A 21129-nucleotide genomic window follows, 5' to 3' on the forward strand; every position below is an offset into this window, starting at 1 on the left:
CGTCTTCGACGATCGTTGTATGGGCTAAAACAAAGTCCACGTGCATGGTTTGGAAAATTTAGTCAAGTTGTTGAAAATTTTGGGATGGTGAAAGGTAAATCGGATCATTCCATATTCTAAAAGTGGGCCAAAACAGGTATCATCTGGTTTGTGGTTTACGTAGATGACATTGTCATTACAAGGAGCGACACCGAAGGGATTTTGTCTCTCAAGTCATTTCTTCACAGTCAATTCCAAACAAAAGATTTGGGACCACTGAAGTATTTCCTGGGTATCGAAGTTATGAGGAACAAAACAGGTATATTACTCTCCCAACGAAAATATGTTATTGACTTACTCTCTGAAACGGGAAAACTAGGTACTAAACCATGCAATATTCCCATGATACCGAACTTGCAATTGTCAAAGGAAGGGGAATTGTTTGAAGATCCTGAGAGGTATAGGAGATTGGTTGGGAAGCTAAACTACTTGACCGTAACCCGTCCAGATATTGCATACCCAGTTAGCGTTTTGAGTCAGTACATGTCATCTCCAACTATTGATCACTGGGCAGCTGTAGAGCACATCTTGAGTTACTTAAAGGGAGCCCCGGGACACAGAATCTTGTATAAGAATCACGGTCACACTCGGATTGAGTATTTTAATGATGCGGATTGGGCAGGTTCCAAAGAGGATCGTAGATAAACAACTGGATATTGTGTTTTCTTTGGAGGTAATCTGGTTTCCTGGAAGAGTAAGAAGCATAATGTAGTCTCTCGTTCGAGTGCAGAGTCTAATATAGAGCGATGGCACAATCAACGAGTGTAGTAATGTGGATACACAACCTTTTGTATGAGTCTGGTTTCAAAGCTCCAATTCCTGCAAAGCTATGGTGTGATAACCAAGCTGCTCTTCATATTACATAAAACCCGGTGTTCCATGAATGAACTAAGCACATAGAGATTAACTGTCATTTTGTACGTGAGAAGATACAACAAGGGTTAACCTCCACAGGATTTGTGAAGACATGAGAACAACTCGGGGACTTATTCACGAAGGCCATTACTGGAACCCGAGTCAGTTATTTGTGTAACAAGTTGGGCATGATCAATATCTTTGCTCCAACTTGAGGGGGGGTGTTATAGAATATTCTGTGTGATTGAGTATCCTATATTTTAGGAAACTAAAATATTAGCATACCATATCAGTTTAGATCCAGCTTGTATTTAAGGGGTGGTTGACTAACCCTAAAGATGTATAGAAACAGGGAGGACTCTCCAGATGTATTCTTCTCTCTCCCAGTGTTCTAACAATAACCATGGCCACGTCCATGCCCACAGCCTCCTTTATTGCCACACCTATGGGCATGATGATGAGTACAATTATGCTACTGTGGAGAGGCAATGGTTGGTCCTTGTTGTGCAACAAATACTAATGGTTGGACTGGATTAACAACTAAAGAGACATCGTCAACATAGATAAACTGATGTGCAGTGAGGTAATCATTGAGTTGATCAATGGTGACAGGTCTCGGGATGTGGTATGAAAACAACAACGTACATAATCTCATTGAATAGAGACAAGATGAGCATAGGCAAAATAGATGCATCCTGACGTACTCATCCAGAACGGCAGAACCTTAACAAAAAAAAAAAAAAAAAAAAAAAAAAAAAAAAAAAAAAAAAAAACTGGACACGGGAATGTGTCATCTATGCAACTACTGAGATTTTGCCCTTGAAGAAACGGAATGAGTTGGGTCTTCCAGAATAAATAATTAAAGGATGTAAGTTTTATGCATACAACGTGATACACTGTTAGATTGTCTGTATGATATTTATGGATGGTAGAAGGGTGGAAGATATATTTGAGAGAGTATGAGAAGAGAACACTAAGTCACCGATCGGCAGTGGCGGTAGTGTTGGCAGCCATGAATTTTTTACGTTTGCTGATACTAGATGAGGATAAAACAATAGTTCTAGGAATGATATTATTATTGATCAATCCACGATGATCGAAAGTACATAATGAAGATATGTATTTATAAGAATACAAAGAGTCTTTTCAGGATATGAATGGTAAATGATAATACTCCTAATGAGAGTGAGATTGTAGTGTGTCCTAATACCCTCCACCCACAGACAAATATATAGTTGTTCTTTAGTTTTATTAAGAGGAATCTCCTAAAAAAAAGTTCAAAATCCATCTCTTAATACAATATTTTTAGAGTGTGAGTGGGTAAAAGTTTTATGGAATGGTTTTAATGTCCCTATATCGATTTCTAAATGTGACTTTTTGATTTATTAAGTGCTCATAAATTGATTGATCTCAATATTAAATAAAAAATAGTATATAGCATCGATCCATGTTATATATGTAACGTTTTCTATTATTCATTAGAGTTAATACCTCCAATGGTCCTCTGAGTATTAGCCATATACCAGCTGTGGTCATCCGACTTTTAAACGACCACGAGACATCCTCCAAGTTTTTAAAAACAATCACCCGTAGTCCTCCGTTAACTTTACTGTTAAATGGGAGTTAAATCTGAGGGCAAACCTGTCTTTTTACCTATATTTCTTCCTCTTGGTTCACAGCACGAATGTGGGAATTTGATGTGCCGCCATACCAAATAGTCAACGTCGACAGAAATTTCTTCAGCTCCGGCTGTGACAACCCAAAATTTAATTTTATAAATCCGGTTTTAAAAAAATCCAAAATAGCCAATTTTCACTCCATAAAAATTTTTGCGATGAAATCGGTGTTAAATAAATGATTTTGAGCCACTTTTAAATAAATTCAATATCAAGACTTTAAATCCAACATCCTAAATTCTCAGGTATATTGCGTACCAAGTTTTTGATCCAAAAGTCAATCTGAGTGGAACTGGGAGAAATCTGAGAAGCCTAAACTAAGTGGTTATCTAGAAAGTATTTTTTTTGGAAAATGCATTTAGACCCCCAAGCTATTTAAACTATCATTTTAGACCTTGGTTCATGATACAAGGTGAACCACCAAGCTCTGTCTTATCTTTTAGAAACCAAGCTAAAGTTACTCTTTTGCCCTCCACCAATCATTGGTGATCTACCTAAGGTTTTGCACACATATAAACAGAACCATTTCATCTTGTTTCTCCTGATCCACTTCATTTGCCTCTCCATTTCCTGAGCTCTGTAGAAGAAATAAAGCAAAGGCAGTAAGATTTCATATCATCCCTTCATCTCTTTATCCTTAAGATTTCCATCCTAGCCTTCAATCTCTGAGATCTTTTCTTAGGCAGTGTATATGTTGTTTGTGTTGGTTTGAGGTGTTTAAGAGGTGAAGGAAGTGGTGTTTGAGTAGAATGGAGGCTGAGATTCACACAAGGAAGAAGAACAAGAAGAAGAGGCAACAAGAGGTATAACCCATGGACTCCCAAACTTTTTACAAGACTATGTGAAATCTTTGATGAGTAGAAATGAGTAGAGATGCTTGATATATGTTGTATTTGAGCTATTAAATAATCTATTACTTATCTATGATGTGTTGTTGATGTTTTGGATGAGTTAGAAATGCCTGAGCTATTTTTGCAAATGAGAAGAAACCATCTGGTGCACAGACTGTGTGCACCAGTAGGTTGACCAGTCCCAGCCAACGGCCCAACAAGGGGACCGTTGGCTAAGGCCGTTGCCAACCGGGCTTAGGGAACGACCCTAGGAGAGGGTCGTTGCCTAGAGCCAGTGGCTAGGCGGTCTGAGGGGCGGGCCTAGTTGAGCCCCGCCCCAAGGCCCGTTGAGTGCCTCCAGTGCAGTGGCCGGGACCTTGTAGCTCAGCTACGTGTCGTTTCAGACGGGGTGTCATGGGCCCTTGTGGCTCGGTACCTCGGGGCCGTATTGACACACGTTTTGGCTTTGATTTCGTTAAGTTTGGTTAAGTTTTGAGCTATTTATAAATATTTTTGTACAAGAAAATGTTGTAGAAGTATTTGGAAATTATCTCTGTTTTTAAGTTTGTGAACTATCAGACTTGGATTATTTTATTTGCTGAGTATGTCATAGTATGATTGTTGAATAGAGAAGCATGAGCCTAAATGGTTGATTTTAGCTAGCAAAACATGCCTAAAGTGGTTGTTATAAATTGCTGAAGTTCATTGCCAAGTTTCTAAATATTGAGCGTGTTGTTTTAAAAGTGTCTTTGAGTTCCAATAGCATGTCAACTACTTGCTAAGTGTTTATTGAGAAGTTTTGCTAAGTTATGAGTTACAAGCATGATTTATGAAATTTGTTGAGTTTCACAGTGAATAGAAAGTAGAAGCATATGATACAGTAAAGTGCATTTGAGCATTTCATGTTTTAAAAGTGCATAAGTGGCCAATGTGAGCCTAAGTATTATTTTCAAAAATCTCATTTCCATGTAGAAAACCTTGATCTTGTCTATTGAGAATGAGTTGAGAAGTATGTTCATTTCTTTGCATAAGATAAGTGCTGCGTATTTGAGATGCATGAGTGATATATTTATATATATCTATTGTGAGGAAAACCTTGTTTTTTAGAGAACCCGTTTGGGCTATGTCCTTTCGGAGTAAAAAGCAATGGACATTGCGGTCCGATTTCATGTAACGCGGCGTATTCCCACGTTACAATGTTGGAAACTGCCCGCCAGGCTTGGAATCCTGGTCAGGGGGTGTGCACACTGATAGTTCGATACCTGATTCCACAGAGTTTGAGTTTTGGAACCACGAGATTGGTTCTGTGGGCGGGATGAGAGATTGGCCTGCTATACGCCGTGACCAATGGGTCCATTCACACTATGGTGAAACCCGGCTCGCCCACGAGTAAAGAGAAAGCGAGTCATTGAGACTCTAAGAAAGCGAGTCAACACGACTCTCAGAAAGCGAGTCTTGGAGACTTTAAGAAAGGAAGAAACAAAGCGAGTCATTTTTGGCTCTAAGAAACCTCTATAGAAAAAGTATTCTTTTTACAAAAGAGTGTATATGTATATGTACATATACTTATATATCTTGCACGAGATTGCATGATTAGTAGCATGAGTTTGCTTATTATATACCTTGCACGAGATTGCATGATTAGTAACATGAGTTTGTTTATTATATATCTTGCACGAGATTGCATGATTAGTAGCATAAGATTGCTTATGAGTTATTTGACAGCATGAGTTGCTTAGAAGTTATACGTCTTGCACTAGATTGCGTGATTGATAGTATGAGCTTGTTGTGAGTTATATGTCTTGCAAGAGAATGCATGATAAGTATATGATAGCTCATGAATGTTTATTTGAGTTATATGAGAAAGCATGGGTTTATTTGAGTAAATAAGAAGTTTAGTTTGTTCATGAGATGAGAATGTGATAAGTGTTTATTGAATAAGTATGCCTACTTATTACTTAGGTTGCAAGCATCTAAAAGCTAACGCCAAAGTATAATTTACGTGTTTAAGTGGTTGATTCAAGAATGTAGACTCTGTTTTCCAAAGTATATACTGTATATACTGCCTCACTACCTCCACGCTGTGCTAATCCTTTGTTCTTTTTTATTATTTATTTATTTTTTCAATTTTTTTTTATAAGAAGATCGAATGATGATGATGATTCTGCATCCTGGATGTCGACTTGGTTATCCCATGTGAGTACTGAAGTAAAGTTACAATGCATTGCAAACTGTTTGTGTATTTAATTGGAAGGGTAGAAATAATGTTGTGTTGAATAATGAAGGTTGGCAGGCTACTACTATTAAAATAGAGGCCACTAATCTCTTTTTGGAATGACAGGGAGCACTCACGAATGATACAGACATCAGATTGCATGCACCTGGTGCTTCTAATTTGCCGACGATTAGTGACGATGTGGTACGAGTCTTTGTTGATGTTGCAGTTTTTCATGAAACAAGTGAGGCTTGTTGGGTGATAAGTTCGCTCATGTATTAGTTCGAGCCACTCATTCGCAAACTAGTCCTCTTTGTTGGTTAATTTCTATTCCGCCATGTATTGAATTTCTTTTATAATGAATTCCAGCTTTTCCTTTCAAAATATATATACAGGAAATAACAATTGAGGGGTAAAATTGGAAAAAATAATTTTAGGCTATTCCTGAGAACTCAGGAATAGCCTAATACTTATGGAGAGCCAGGAATCTCTATTCCCCTGTCAAGGGGAATAGATCATTCCCAGGAACAATGTTCCTGGGAATACAAGTGGTTACCAAACAGGGGAATAGGCCCATTACTAGGAATGTTATGTCATTCCAAGCCTATTCCGTGAATCAAACAGCCCATGAGTATTTTGTCAGCATTAAGTAATTAGTTACCTACATTGATGAGATGTGGGTATAAAGGTTCCTAAGTCCTCTCACTACTTGGTTACTCAACTAATACACCATCCAGATGAGAATATATTTTCTGTATTCAATGATAATGTCTGAGAGTACAGGGAGCAAATATATAGAGATGCTAAATAGAATCCTAGTCTAACACGGATAATATAGTCATAGTCTAATATGGATAATAGAGTCCTAATACTCCCCCTCAAGCACAAGTTTGGTCCGCCGAAACATTGAGCTTGGAACGGAGTAAATTAAAACGTACAGACGAAAGAGACTTAGTAAAAATATCCGCTATATGATCTTTAGTAGAAATTGACTTGTAATTCCTTCTTTGCTACTTTATCACGAACAAAGTGGTAGTCGATCTCGATGTGCTTGGTGCGAGCATGAAACACCGAATTAGCACATAGATAAGTAGCTCCCAGATTATCACACCAGAGTTTGGGCGCAGAAGGTGGCGCAAACCCGTGAACCAGGCGCGGGGAGCTTGCTTAAGCCCATACAAAGAACGTGAGGGAGACAAACGTGCCCGGGCATCGTTTTGTCTTCATAGTCAGGGGACTGGCGCATATAAACCGTCTTAGCAAGATTGCCATTTAGGAAAGCATTGTGAATGTCTAACTATCGAATAGTCCATCCACGAGAAATAGCTAAGGATAAAAGAAATCGTACCGTAGTCGGTTTAACCACGGGACTAAAAGGCTCAAAGAAATCCTCACCGGCAACCTGATTGAATCCCTTGGCAACTAATCGAGCCTTGTAACGCTCAACCGAACCATCATACATAGTAGAGGACGTCAATAAGGTGGGATCAGGAGTGGCATGATTTGTGGCCCTAGTGTCGGGAAACCACTGATGAGAGTCATCCATAGAACGTTTAACACCAGAAACGACGACATTCGCCTGAGGATCCGGATCTGGAGTGAAACGATGCCAACATGTCGTAGCTATATGCCATTGCTTGTTGCAAAGTTGACACCGAGGGCCCGAGTTGGAATGCCCCAGACCACGGCCACCGCGCCCTTTTCCGCGGCTGCCACCTCCTCGGTTTTGCGGACTACCGCCGCGACCACCGTGCTGGTCAGACCTGACTACGGGCACGGCAGGTTGATCATTGAATACAGAAAATATATGAGTCCGCCAGAATAGATAATTCCGGGAGGTCAACTTTAACGAAACAAAGTGATGAGCCGATGAGAGGCTACCACTCGCAGGCATCGTAGGAATCTCGGTAACAGTCCGTTCAGAGGAACCAAGAACAGAGCCGTCATTAACACCGATATTTTCCATGGAAAAACATAGCTGATACCAGATGAGAATATATTTTATATATTCATGATAATGTCTGAGAGTACATGGAGCGAATATATAGAGATGCTAGATAGAATCCTAGTCTAACACGGATAATATAGTCATAGTCTAATATGGATAATAGAGTCCTAATACAGAGTACTGAGTGAAAATTCTTTTATTTATTCACGGTGATTCCACAACAGCCCCGATGAACTTTTGTTCACTAGACAAGGACTCAACATCAACAACGGTAGCTATAGCTATAGGTTAGTAGATTTTATATTCATTACCACGTATTAAAGTGATTACGTGGACTATGTGCTTACATTTGGTATCAGAGCTTGTTTCATCTTTGTTTGGTTTCTTTTAATTGCATAAATAATAATTTTTTTTTTTTTTGCAATTGTATTTGCGTGGGTTGTTGATTTTTTTTCCCCTCTCGCATTAAGCATGAATTTTTTTTCAATTGGACAAATACCTATTTTTTCCTACAACCTGTTCGCCATTTGGACTCTGATTTCCGTTCAGTTCGCCGACCACCATAGTTGACGGCGGAAGACGATAGGACGATTGGTTCGCGACGGCGGCCATTGATGTCGGCTAGTTCGCGATGGGCTGAGGAAGGGAAATGTCGGTTGTAACACCCCGTGTTACGGCCTTTAATCCCGAATTAATTATTTAATTAATCCCGTTAATAATAATTAAAAAGGATTTAATTTGGTTAGGATTTCCTTTAATTAATTAATATGATCCACCATGGACCATGGACCCTTATCCCTAAACCAAGCCCTTAGTCCTATAAGGAATAGAATTAGTAAACCCATATCATTCAGACCCTAATTAGGACTCCTAGATATATATATATATATATATATATATATATATATATATATATATATATATATATATATATATATATATATATATATATATATATAAGGACATAGGAGGCACCTAGAAGTCACACCACAATAGATATCACCACACAAGAATTCCCAAGGGACTCCCCACCACCAAGCCTAGGGAGATCAAACGGATGGAAATCTTAGGGAAGAACCTTAATAGCCAAGGGAGGATTAATTAAGGCTAAGAGGTAACCCATGTCTCAACAAAATCTATTTTCCTCGCTATAATCTCCTTCTTTGGCTCCTTCTATATGTTTGTGTCTTGATGAATTCCTTTATGATAATTGTGTTATAATCTTGATGATTGATGAGATGATTTTATGTATGATCTTGATGATCTTGATGTTGAAAAGAGGTTCTTGATATTGATGTGATGAGTCTTGATAAATCTTGATGTTTTCTTGATATTAGAGATAAAATATGATTTTAATGATTTGAATGGGATTAGAGCCCTAGGTTGGATTGGGAATTTGTATTGTGATGTTCTTGATATATATTTGGGTGGAAATTCGCATATTCGGGTGTTGATTATGTTTAGAAGTCATAATAGGATGAGTTCTACGGGATTCTTGCTTTTGATCCATTAATTGCCTACGTGGTGTCGTTATTTGCGTTTAAAAGTGTCTGAGCATGGTTTTGGGTTTCACAAGGGATCCCGGGACGCGTTATTGATGAAAGAGTCAGTGGGGGGTAGGGGAACCCGCCACCTACCCGCTGCTCGAGAATCACCGCCAGGCAGCGGGCAGCTGCCGGCAGACGCCTGCCCGCCGGCCACCCGCTGCCCGGAAGATCATCGCCGGCGGGTGACCCCCACCCACTGGCTACCCACTGGTCTGTTACCCACCCCGGGTCCTCGGCTTCCCCGTTTGATGTTCCCCATTCCCCGTGTGTCCCAACGGACCCCGTTTGTCGTGCTTGAGTCTAGGTTGATGTTTCGGGTACCATTCGTAGGGTAGAAGAGTCTTAGGAATTGCATGCTAGTTGAATCGGTAACCCGTTGACCTAGGTGGAAGTTGTATGAACCCCTTAGGACTATTCTTAGTATGTGAATATTCACACGTAAGCTTATTTATGTGTCTCCCCCATCCCAAGGTGCTATTATGTGCTACAATGTGTTATGTGAGGCATGATTCCCCAATTTGGTTGCGATCAAATTGGTTGTTCCTGAGCTGCGGTTCAGAAGTTGGCTGCGGTCAAATTGGTTGTTCCTGAGCTGCGGTTCAGAAGTTGGCTGCGGTCAAATTGGTTACTAATGAGCTGCGGTTCATTTTCCTGGCTGCGTCAGTGACTCACTTCTTGGGCTACAGCCCACATGGGCCTCGTGTGCAGATGGTCCACCGACTGGACGCGCCAGCGGTGTGTAGGGCCACCAGCCTGAGGAAGGCCATAGCCCACGGAATGAGTGATCAGGCGGTGTGTAGGGCTATGGTCGGCTACGATCCACCGAGTGAAGGGCCAGCGGTGTGTAGGGTCGTAGTCTCCGAGGATCATCGCCCACCGACTGAGATCCTCAGCGGTGTGTAGGGCTTGATTCGCTACGATCCACCAACTGTGCTCGTCAACGATGTGTAGGGTCGTAGTTCCCAAAAGAGGATCGCAGTCCACCGACTGAGCGCGTCAGCGGTGTGTAGGGCTGTGATCCGCCGCCGAACTATCGGCGGTCTGTACGGTTGGTTGTGATCAACCCCTTCATGCTGCGGTATGAGGTAGGGTGTTGTGACTGATTCATATTGTTTCGTGTAACTGATTAACATTGATCAATGTGCTTATCCCTACTTGTCGAGTCTATTCCCGGTTTTAAAACTAGAGTTCCTTAAGTATATATCTTCCTGCTTCAAAATGGTTTTCCCTATATATATATATATATATATATATATATATATATATATATATATATATATATATATATATATATATATATATATACCTATATTGTATTTCAACACGTTGGAGTGGTTACCAGCATCTCTCGCTGAACAGATATATTTGGCTTTCAGGCACAGATGATTAGCTTCCGGAGCGCGCTAGAAGAACTTGGATTAGATAGATAGTTTCTCCTTTCGGCCTGCGTGCCATGACATTGTATTGAGGATATTTAGTTAGTTTAGCCTGTGCATCTGAGTTCTCCAACTCAGATGTGGCATAGCACCCCGCACACTTATGTTTAGTAATGCTCTGTTTGGGATTTTATGAGAAATTACCTAGGGATGGCACAGGGCAGGGCGGGGGCGGGGAATGGGGTCCCCGTCCCCGTTCCCGTTCCCCGGCGGGGATGGAGAATTATTCCCCATCCCCGTCCCCGCAGGGATTTTTTTGGGGACGGGGAATCCCCGTCCCGTTTTTTTGATTTATACCTATGAAAAAGGTAGACTAATATTTTATCAAAAATTCATATTTTTAAGCGAATCCTTAAACAAAGTCCAAATCCAAAATAGTTTACTTAATCAAATATAAAATTAATCAACAAACCACATTATATAATTTTATCAACATATTATTATGTTACAATATGATATTAACAGCATGCAAAATATAATAACAGTTAGACATATTGCAACGGAAAAAAAATGGGGTAGTTCACTGTTTAAGTTGGATAGTTTTAACAGTAAAAAAATAGGACAGTTTAAACAGTGGGAAAAATAACCAAATATGATGTAGAATACTAGTAACAGCATGCTAAATATAATAGTATTTTACTTTTAAAATTTTATTATTAATATTATACATATTATATATTATATAATTAAACGGGGATTCGGGGACGGGGACGGGGCGGGGAATGCCCTCCCGTCCCCGGCGGGGATTGGGAAATTTTCCCCATCCTCGCCCCCGTTCCCCGAAATAAATTCCCGAACCGCCCCCGTCGGGGCGGGGATCGATTTTCCCCGTCGGGGGCGGGTTGAATTGTCATCCCTAAAATTACCTTTATTATATAAGTTTAAAAAGTTTCAAAATTTCGGGGTGTTTACATCGGTGGCGGCATTGCGTCGAGGGCGGGCGACGGAGGTGGAACTAAGTTTTCCCGGTTACGTCATTGCTGCCTTCCTCTCCTTCGATGTCGACGACCATTTTGTTATTCGTCCTCCATGATTGCTGGCTGCTAGGTTTAGTTGAATTGAAGAGATGATGAAGATTTAAATTCTGGGTCGGGTCTAGCCCAATTCAGCCCGACCTGGGTTTTTATTTAAAAAAAAAAGTCTGTTTGGTTTGTGTTTCCTTCAGTTTTGTTTTCTTTATTATATTTGAATTTCTTCTAATAAATTATCTAATTGATTTTTGTCTAATGTCAATATTAAATTATTATTCAATTTTTTGAACAAATTATTAAGTTTTAAATTTGTTTGAATTTTAATTTAATATTAAATCTTCAGTTTAAATTGTATTAAGTGTTACAATTTAATTGTGGAGTATGAGTTACACTATGCATGAGCATGCTTTATATGTTTATTGCAATAATTATTTGACTATTATTTAAGGATGAATTTATAGCCTTTTAGGTTGTAAATTGAATGCCTATTATGCATGATATAGTGTCTTTTGGTGAATTTAGCCAGTATCTTGATAAATTACGCATATTATTACATTCTTCCATTACTTTTCAACCCATGCCTTTAAAGATTTTTAAAGCACATTAAAGCATTAAAAATATAATTTACCCTTGCCTAAATCATGGTGTGGATTTATGTGCTTACAATATATACTACCAACAGTTTTATTACTTACTAGTTTTATTTTATCTATGCTTCCTTAATTGTTTGCCTTCACTTTTCCATCTCAAGTTGTTCTACTCCCAAACTATTATTGCCCTTGGATAATTTATCTACTTTGTTTCAATTTATTAATTTTTCTAGTTCTAATCATCAATTTAAAGCATTATTTGTTTTTTTTTTTGAATTTTCTCTTTATCTTGAAGACATGGAGAAAAAATTATTGAAACTTGTTGAAATATAAAGATGATTTAGTGATTTTAGATTTATACATGTTCTGTGTGATCAGGATCAATCTCTAAATCATTTGTGAGTACTACATTTAAAATATTAAAAAATATTTAAGAATTTTTCATAATTTTGGTCATTTGCAATTACTAAATATAAATAGAGTTAATTCCACAAGAGGTTCATTGTCTTTGATAGTAATTTCAAATTTAGTTCTAAACTATTAATTTTTGTCATTTAAATCCTAGAATATTTTTTTTAATAGTTATAGTCATTCTCATGACTTTTTCTTATTTTTAGTAAGAACATTTTTGTTTTTTCATAATTTTTTTGTCATTTTTCCGGTTTCAACTGGTTTAATTGGTTTAGAACTTTAGGTAACATTTGATTTTTAATAACAATATTTTTTGACCGATTTTTAATAAAATCCTAAACCAATTAAACGGGGAAAAAGGGGGGGAAATGTATAAATATGCCATTGAACTATTTGGGGAATAACAATTAAGCCACCGAACTCGAATAACCTTCGAATTCATCCATGAACCCGGAAAAAAATAGGGTAATTAGCATTTTTAGCAGGTTCAACAAGTTTGCGCGGATTGAGATGCCACGTGTATATTTTATTTTGTATTTTATTATTATTTTATCCTACTAAGCATTTGATCGATTTATTATATTTAAAAATAATTTTTAAAATTTAAATACAATAACCACGTCAGGAAATAAAATCAGGAAAACATAACATCTAGGAAGATGGTCAAATGCTTAGTAGGATAATAATAATAATAAATATAAAATAAAATATTCACATTGCATATCATTCAGCGCACACCGGTTGTTAACCTGCTAAAAATGCTAATTGTTTTTTTTTCTCGGGTTCATGAATGAATTTGAAGCTTAGTTGAGTTCGGTGTCTTAATTGCTATCCTCCGAATAGTTCAATGACCTATTTGTACCTTTTTTCAAAAAAAAAAAAAATGAAAAGACAAAAATACTTTATTAAAAATAAGAAAATTCATGAGAAAAACTAAAAATATTCAAAAATAAATAATTATTAAATTACAAAAATAATAATTTGAAACTAATTTTAAAATTGCCACCAAAACAAGAGATCATGGGGTCGTTTACTTCGTTTCTCTGTTTTTCCATTCCAATTTTCCATTTCTCCATTTCTCCATTTCTCTAGTTTTCCTTCTCCATTCTTCCAGTTTTTCATTTCTCCAATTTTTCAATTTATATTCCCTATTCCTCTAGTTCTTCATTTTTCTAATTTTCTTATTTTATTAAATACAATGATCCCATATAGCATTTAAGGATGAGGAAAAGGAAAAATGAAAAAAGATAATAATAATAAAAGATAATAATAAACTGAAAATAATAATAATAATAAAGATAATAATAAACTAAAAATAATAATAATAAGTAGCTCCCAGATTATCACACCAGAGTTTGGGCGCAGAAGGTGGCGCAAACCCGTGAACCAGGCGCGGGGAGCTTGCTTAAGCCCATACAAAGAACGTGAGGGAGACAAACGTGCCCGGGCATCGTTTTGTCTTCATAGTCAGGGGACTGGCGCATATAAACCGTCTTAGCAAGATTGCCATTTAGGAAAGCATTGTGAATGTCTAACTATCGAATAGTCCATCCACGAGAAATAGCTAAGGATAAAAGAAATCGTACCGTAGTCGGTTTAACCACGGGACTAAAAGGCTCAAAGAAATCCTCACCGGCAACCTGATTGAATCCCTTGGCAACTAATCGAGCCTTGTAACGCTCAACCGAACCATCATACATAGTAGAGGACGTCAATAAGGTGGGATCAGGAGTGGCATGATTTGTGGCCCTAGTGTCGGGAAACCACTGATGAGAGTCATCCATAGAACGTTTAACACCAGAAACGACGACATTCGCCTGAGGATCCGGATCTGGAGTGAAACGATGCCAACATGTCGTAGCTATATGCCATTGCTTGTTGCAAAGTTGACACCGAGGGCCCGAGTTGGAATGCCCCAGACCACGGCCACCGCGCCCTTTTCCGCGGCTGCCACCTCCTCGGTTTTGCGGACTACCGCCGCGACCACCGTGCTGGTCAGACCTGACTACGGGCACGGCAGGTTGATCATTGAATACAGAAAATATATGAGTCCGCCAGAATAGATAATTCCGGGAGGTCAACTTTAACGAAACAAAGTGATGAGCCGATGAGAGGCTACCACTCGCAGGCATCGTAGGAATCTCGGTAACAGTCCGTTCAGAGGAACCAAGAACAGAGCCGTCATTAACACCGATATTTTCCATGGAAAAACATAGCTGATACCAGATGAGAATATATTTTATATATTCATGATAATGTCTGAGAGTACATGGAGCGAATATATAGAGATGCTAGATAGAATCCTAGTCTAACACGGATAATATAGTCATAGTCTAATATGGATAATAGAGTCCTAATACAGAGTACTGAGTGAAAATTCTTTTATTTATTCACGGTGATTCCACAACAGCCCCGATGAACTTTTGTTCACTAGACAAGGACTCAACATCAACAACGGTAGCTATAGCTATAGGTTAGTAGATTTTATATTCATTACCACGTATTAAAGTGATTACGTGGACTATGTGCTTACATTTGGTATCAGAGCTTGTTTCATCTTTGTTTGGTTTCTTTTAATTGCATAAATAATAATTTTTTTTTTTTTTGCAATTGTATTTGCGTGGGTTGTTGATTTTTTTTCCCCTCTCGCATTAAGCATGAATTTTTTTTCAATTGGACAAATACCTATTTTTTCCTACAACCTGTTCGCCATTTGGACTCTGATTTCCGTTCAGTTCGCCGACCACCATAGTTGACGGCGGAAGACGATAGGACGATTGGTTCGCGACGGCGGCCATTGATGTCGGCTAGTTCGCGATGGGCTGAGGAAGGGAAATGTCGGTTGTAACACCCCGTGTTACGGCCTTTAATCCCGAATTAATTATTTAATTAATCCCGTTAATAATAATTAAAAAGGATTTAATTTGGTTAGGATTTCCTTTAATTAATTAATATGATCCACCATGGACCATGGACCCTTATCCCTAAACCAAGCCCTTAGTCCTATAAGGAATAGAATTAGTAAACCCATATCATTCAGACCCTAATTAGGACTCCTAGATATATATATATATATATATATATATATATATATATATATATATATATATATATATATATATATATATATATATATATATATATAAGGACATAGGAGGCACCTAGAAGTCACACCACAATAGATATCACCACACAAGAATTCCCAAGGGACTCCCCACCACCAAGCCTAGGGAGATCAAACGGATGGAAATCTTAGGGAAGAACCTTAATAGCCAAGGGAGGATTAATTAAGGCTAAGAGGTAACCCATGTCTCAACAAAATCTATTTTCCTCGCTATAATCTCCTTCTTTGGCTCCTTCTATATGTTTGTGTCTTGATGAATTCCTTTATGATAATTGTGTTATAATCTTGATGATTGATGAGATGATTTTATGTATGATCTTGATGATCTTGATGTTGAAAAGAGGTTCTTGATATTGATGTGATGAGTCTTGATAAATCTTGATGTTTTCTTGATATTAGAGATAAAATATGATTTTAATGATTTGAATGGGATTAGAGCCCTAGGTTGGATTGGGAATTTGTATTGTGATGTTCTTGATATATATTTGGGTGGAAATTCGCATATTCGGGTGTTGATTATGTTTAGAAGTCATAATAGGATGAGTTCTACGGGATTCTTGCTTTTGATCCATTAATTGCCTACGTGGTGTCGTTATTTGCGTTTAAAAGTGTCTGAGCATGGTTTTGGGTTTCACAAGGGATCCCGGGACGCGTTATTGATGAAAGAGTCAGTGGGGGGTAGGGGAACCCGCCACCTACCCGCTGCTCGAGAATCACCGCCAGGCAGCGGGCAGCTGCCGGGCAGACGCCTGCCCGCCGGCCACCCGCTGCCCGGAAGATCATCGCCGGCGGGTGACCCCCACCCACTGGCTACCCACTGGTCTGTTACCCACCCCGGGTCCTCGGCTTCCCCGTTTGATGTTCCCCATTCCCCGTGTGTCCCAACGGACCCCGTTTGTCGTGCTTGAGTCTAGGTTGATGTTTCGGGTACCATTCGTAGGGTAGAAGAGTCTTAGGAATTGCATGCTAGTTGAATCGGTAACCCGTTGACCTAGGTGGAAGTTGTATGAACCCCTTAGGACTATTCTTAGTATGTGAATATTCACACGTAAGCTTATTTATGTGTCTCCCCCATCCCAAGGTGCTATTATGTGCTACAATGTGTTATGTGAGGCATGATTCCCCAATTTGGTTGCGATCAAATTGGTTGTTCCTGAGCTGCGGTTCAGAAGTTGGCTGCGGTCAAATTGGTTGTTCCTGAGCTGCGGTTCAGAAGTTGGCTGCGGTCAAATTGGTTACTAATGAGCTGCGGTTCATTTTCCTGGCTGCGTCAGTGACTCACTTCTTGGGCTACAGCCCACATGGGCCTCGTGTGCAGATGGTCCACCGACTGGACGCGCCAGCGGTGTGTAGGGCCACCAGCCTGAGGAAGGCCATAGCCCACGGAATGAGTGATCAGGCGGTGTGTAGGGCTATGGTCGGCTACGATCCACCGAGTGAAGGGCCAGCGGTGTGTAGGGTCGTAGTCTCCGAGGATCATCGCCCACCGACTGAGATCCTCAGCGGTGTGTAGGGCTTGATTCGCTACGATCCACCAACTGTGCTCGTCAACGATGTGTAGGGTCGTAGTTCCCAAAAGAGGATCGCAGTCCACCGACTGAGCGCGTCAGCGGTGTGTAGGGCTGTGATCCGCCGCCGAACTATCGGCGGTCTGTACGGTTGGTTGTGATCAACCCCTTCATGCTGCGGTATGAGGTAGGGTGTTGTGACTGATTCATATTGTTTCGTGTAACTGATTAACATTGATCAATGTGCTTATCCCTACTTGTCGAGTCTATTCCCGGTTTTAAAACTAGAGTTCCTTAAGTATATATCTTCCTGCTTCAAAATGGTTTTCCCTATATATATATATATATATATATATATATATATATATATATATATATATATATATATATATATATATATATATATACCTATATTGTATTTCAACACGTTGGAGTGGGTTACCAGCATCTCTCGCTGAACAGATATATTTGGCTTTCAGGCACAGATGATTAGCTTCCGGAGCGCGCTAGAAGAACTTGGATTAGATAGATAGTTTCTCCTTTCGGCCTGCGTGCCATGACATTGTATTGAGGATATTTAGTTAGTTTAGCCTGTGCATCTGAGTTCTCCAACTCAGATGTGGCATAGCACCCCGCACACTTATGTTTAGTAATGCTCTGTTTGGGATTTTATGAGAAATTACCTAGGGATGGCAACAGGGCAGGGCGGGGGCGGGGAATGGGGTCCCCGTCCCCGTTCCCGTTCCCCGGCGGGGATGGAGAATTATTCCCCATCCCCGTCCCCGCAGGGATTTTTTGGGGACGGGGAATCCCCGTCCCGTTTTTTTGATTTATACCTATGAAAAAGGTAGACTAATATTTTATCAAAAATTCATATTTTTAAGCGAATCCTTAAACAAAGTCCAAATCCAAAATAGTTTACTTAATCAAATATAAAATTAATCAACAAACCACATTATATAATTTTATCAACATATTATTATGTTACAATATGATATTAACAGCATGCAAAATATAATAACAGTTAGACATATTGCAACGGAAAAAAAATGGGGTAGTTCACTGTTTAAGTTGGATAGTTTTAACAGTAAAAAAATAGGACAGTTTAAACAGTGGGAAAAATAACCAAATATGATGTAGAATACTAGTAACAGCATGCTAAATATAATAGTATTTTACTTTTAAAATTTTATTATTAATATTATACATATTATATATTATATAATTAAACGGGGATTCGGGGACGGGGACGGGGCGGGGAATGCCCTCCCCGTCCCCGGCGGGGATTGGGAAATTTTCCCCATCCTCGCCCCCGTTCCCCGAAATAAATTCCCGAACCCGCCCCCCGTCGGGGCGGGGATCGATTTTCCCCGTCGGGGGCGGGTTGAATTGTCATCCCTAAAATTACCTTTATTATATAAGTTTAAAAAGTTTCAAAATTTCGGGGTGTTACATCGGTGGCGGCATTGCGTCGAGGGCGGGCGACGGAGGTGGAACTAAGTTTTCCCGGTTACGTCATTGCTGCCTTCCTCTCCTTCGATGTCGACGACCATTTTGTTATTCGTCCTCCATGATTGCTGGCTGCTAGGTTTAGTTGAATTGAAGAGATGATGAAGATTTAAATTCTGGGTCGGGTCTAGCCCAATTCAGCCCGACCTGGGTTTTTATTTAAAAAAAAAAAGTCTGTTTGGTTTGTGTTTCCTTCAGTTTTGTTTTCTTTATTATATTTGAATTTCTTCTAATAAATTATCTAATTGATTTTTGTCTAATGTCAATATTAAATTATTATTCAATTTTTTGAACAAATTATTAAGTTTTAAATTTGTTTGAATTTTAATTTAATATTAAATCTTCAGTTTAAATTGTATTAAGTGTTACAATTTAATTGTGGAGTATGAGTTACACTATGCATGAGCATGCTTTATATGTTTATTGCAATAATTATTTGACTATTATTTAAGGATGAATTTATAGCCTTTTAGGTTGTAAATTGAATGCCTATTATGCATGATATAGTGTCTTTTGGTGAATTTAGCCAGTATCTTGATAAATTACGCATATTATTACATTCTTCCATTACTTTTCAACCCATGCCTTTAAAGATTTTAAAGCACATTAAAGCATTAAAAATATAATTTACCCTTGCCTAAATCATGGGTGGATTATGTGCTTACAATATATACTACCAACAGTTTTATTACTTACTAGTTTTATTTTATCTATGCTTCCTTAATTGTTTGCCTTCACTTTTCCATCTCAAGTTGTTCTACTCCCAAACTATTATTGCCCTTGGATAATTTATCTACTTTGTTTCAATTTATTAATTTTTCTAGTTCTAATCATCATTTAAAGCATTATTTGTTTTTTTTTTTGAATTTTCTCTTTATCTTGAAGACATGGAGAAAAAAATTATTGAAACTTGTTGAAATATAAAGATGATTTAGTGATTTTAGATTTATACATGTTCTGTGTGATCAGGATCAATCTCTAAATCATTTGTGAGTACTACATTTAAAATATTAAAAAATATTTAAGAATTTTTCATAATTTTGGTCATTTGCAATTACTAAAATATAAATAGAGTTAATTCCACAAGAGGTTCATTGTCTTTGATAGTAATTTCAAATTTAGTTCTAAACTATTAATTTTTGTCATTTAAATCCTAGAATATTTTTTTTAATAGTTATAGTCATTCTCATGACTTTTTCTTATTTTTAGTAAGAACATTTTTGTTTTTTCATAATTTCTTTTGTCATTTTTCCGGTTTCAACTGGTTTAATTGGTTTAGAACTTTAGGTAACATTTGATTTTTAATAACAATATTTTTTGACCGATTTTTAATAAAATCCTAAACCAATTAAACCGGGGAAAAAGGGGGGGAAATGTATAAATATGCCATTGAACTATTTGGGGAATAACAATTAAGCCACCGAACTCGAATAACCTTCGAATTCATCCATGAACCCGGAAAAAAATAGGGTAATTAGCATTTTTAGCAGGTTCAACAAGTTTGCGCGGATTGAGATGCCACGTGTATATTTTATTTTGTATTTTATTATTATTTTATCCTACTAAGCATTTGATCGATTTATTATATTTAAAAATAATTTTTAAAATTTAAATACAATAACCACGTCAGGAAATAAAATCAGGAAAACATAACATCTAGGAAGATGGTCAAATGCTTAGTAGGATAATAATAATAATAAATATAAAATAAAATATTCACATTGCATATCATTCAGCGCACACCGGTTGTTAACCTGCTAAAAATGCTAATTGTTTTTTTTTCTCGGGTTCATGAATGAATTTGAAGCTTAGTTGAGTTCGGTGTCTTAATTGCTATCCTCCGAATAGTTCAATGACCTATTTGTACCTTTTTTCAAAAAAAAAAAAAATGAAAAGACAAAAATACTTTATTAAAAATAAGAAAATTCATGAGAAAAACTAAAAATATTCAAAAATAAATAATTATTAAATTACAAAAATAATAATTTGAAACTAATTTTAAAATTGCCACCAAAACAAGAGATCATGGGGTCGTTTACTTCGTTTCTCTGTTTTTCCATTCCCAATTTTCCATTTCTCCATTTCTCCATTTCTCTAGTTTTCCTTCTCCATTCTTCCAGTTTTTCATTTCTCCAATTTTTCAATTTATATTCCCTATTCCTCTAGTTCTTCATTTTTCTAATTTTCTTATTTTATTAAATACAATGATCCCATATAGCATTTAAGGATGAGGAAAAGGAAAAATGAAAAAAGATAATAATAATAAAAGATAATAATAAACTGAAAATAATAATAATAATAAAAGATAATAATAAACTAAAAATAATAATAATAAAACTGAAGCAAAGGCAAGTATTACTAAAGCGCATGCGCACTCATCAAGATTTGAACCAGCGACCTATGGGCTAAATGGGCTAAAGGTACTATTCATGCATGTTTTTCCAATCCTTTCATTTCGAGAAGTCTAAAT

This window comes from Ipomoea nil, unplaced genomic scaffold (assembly GCF_001879475.1).
Source record: "Ipomoea nil cultivar Tokyo-kokei standard unplaced genomic scaffold, Asagao_1.1 scaffold2054, whole genome shotgun sequence".
In the NCBI taxonomy this organism is placed as follows: Eukaryota; Viridiplantae; Streptophyta; class Magnoliopsida; order Solanales; family Convolvulaceae; genus Ipomoea; species Ipomoea nil.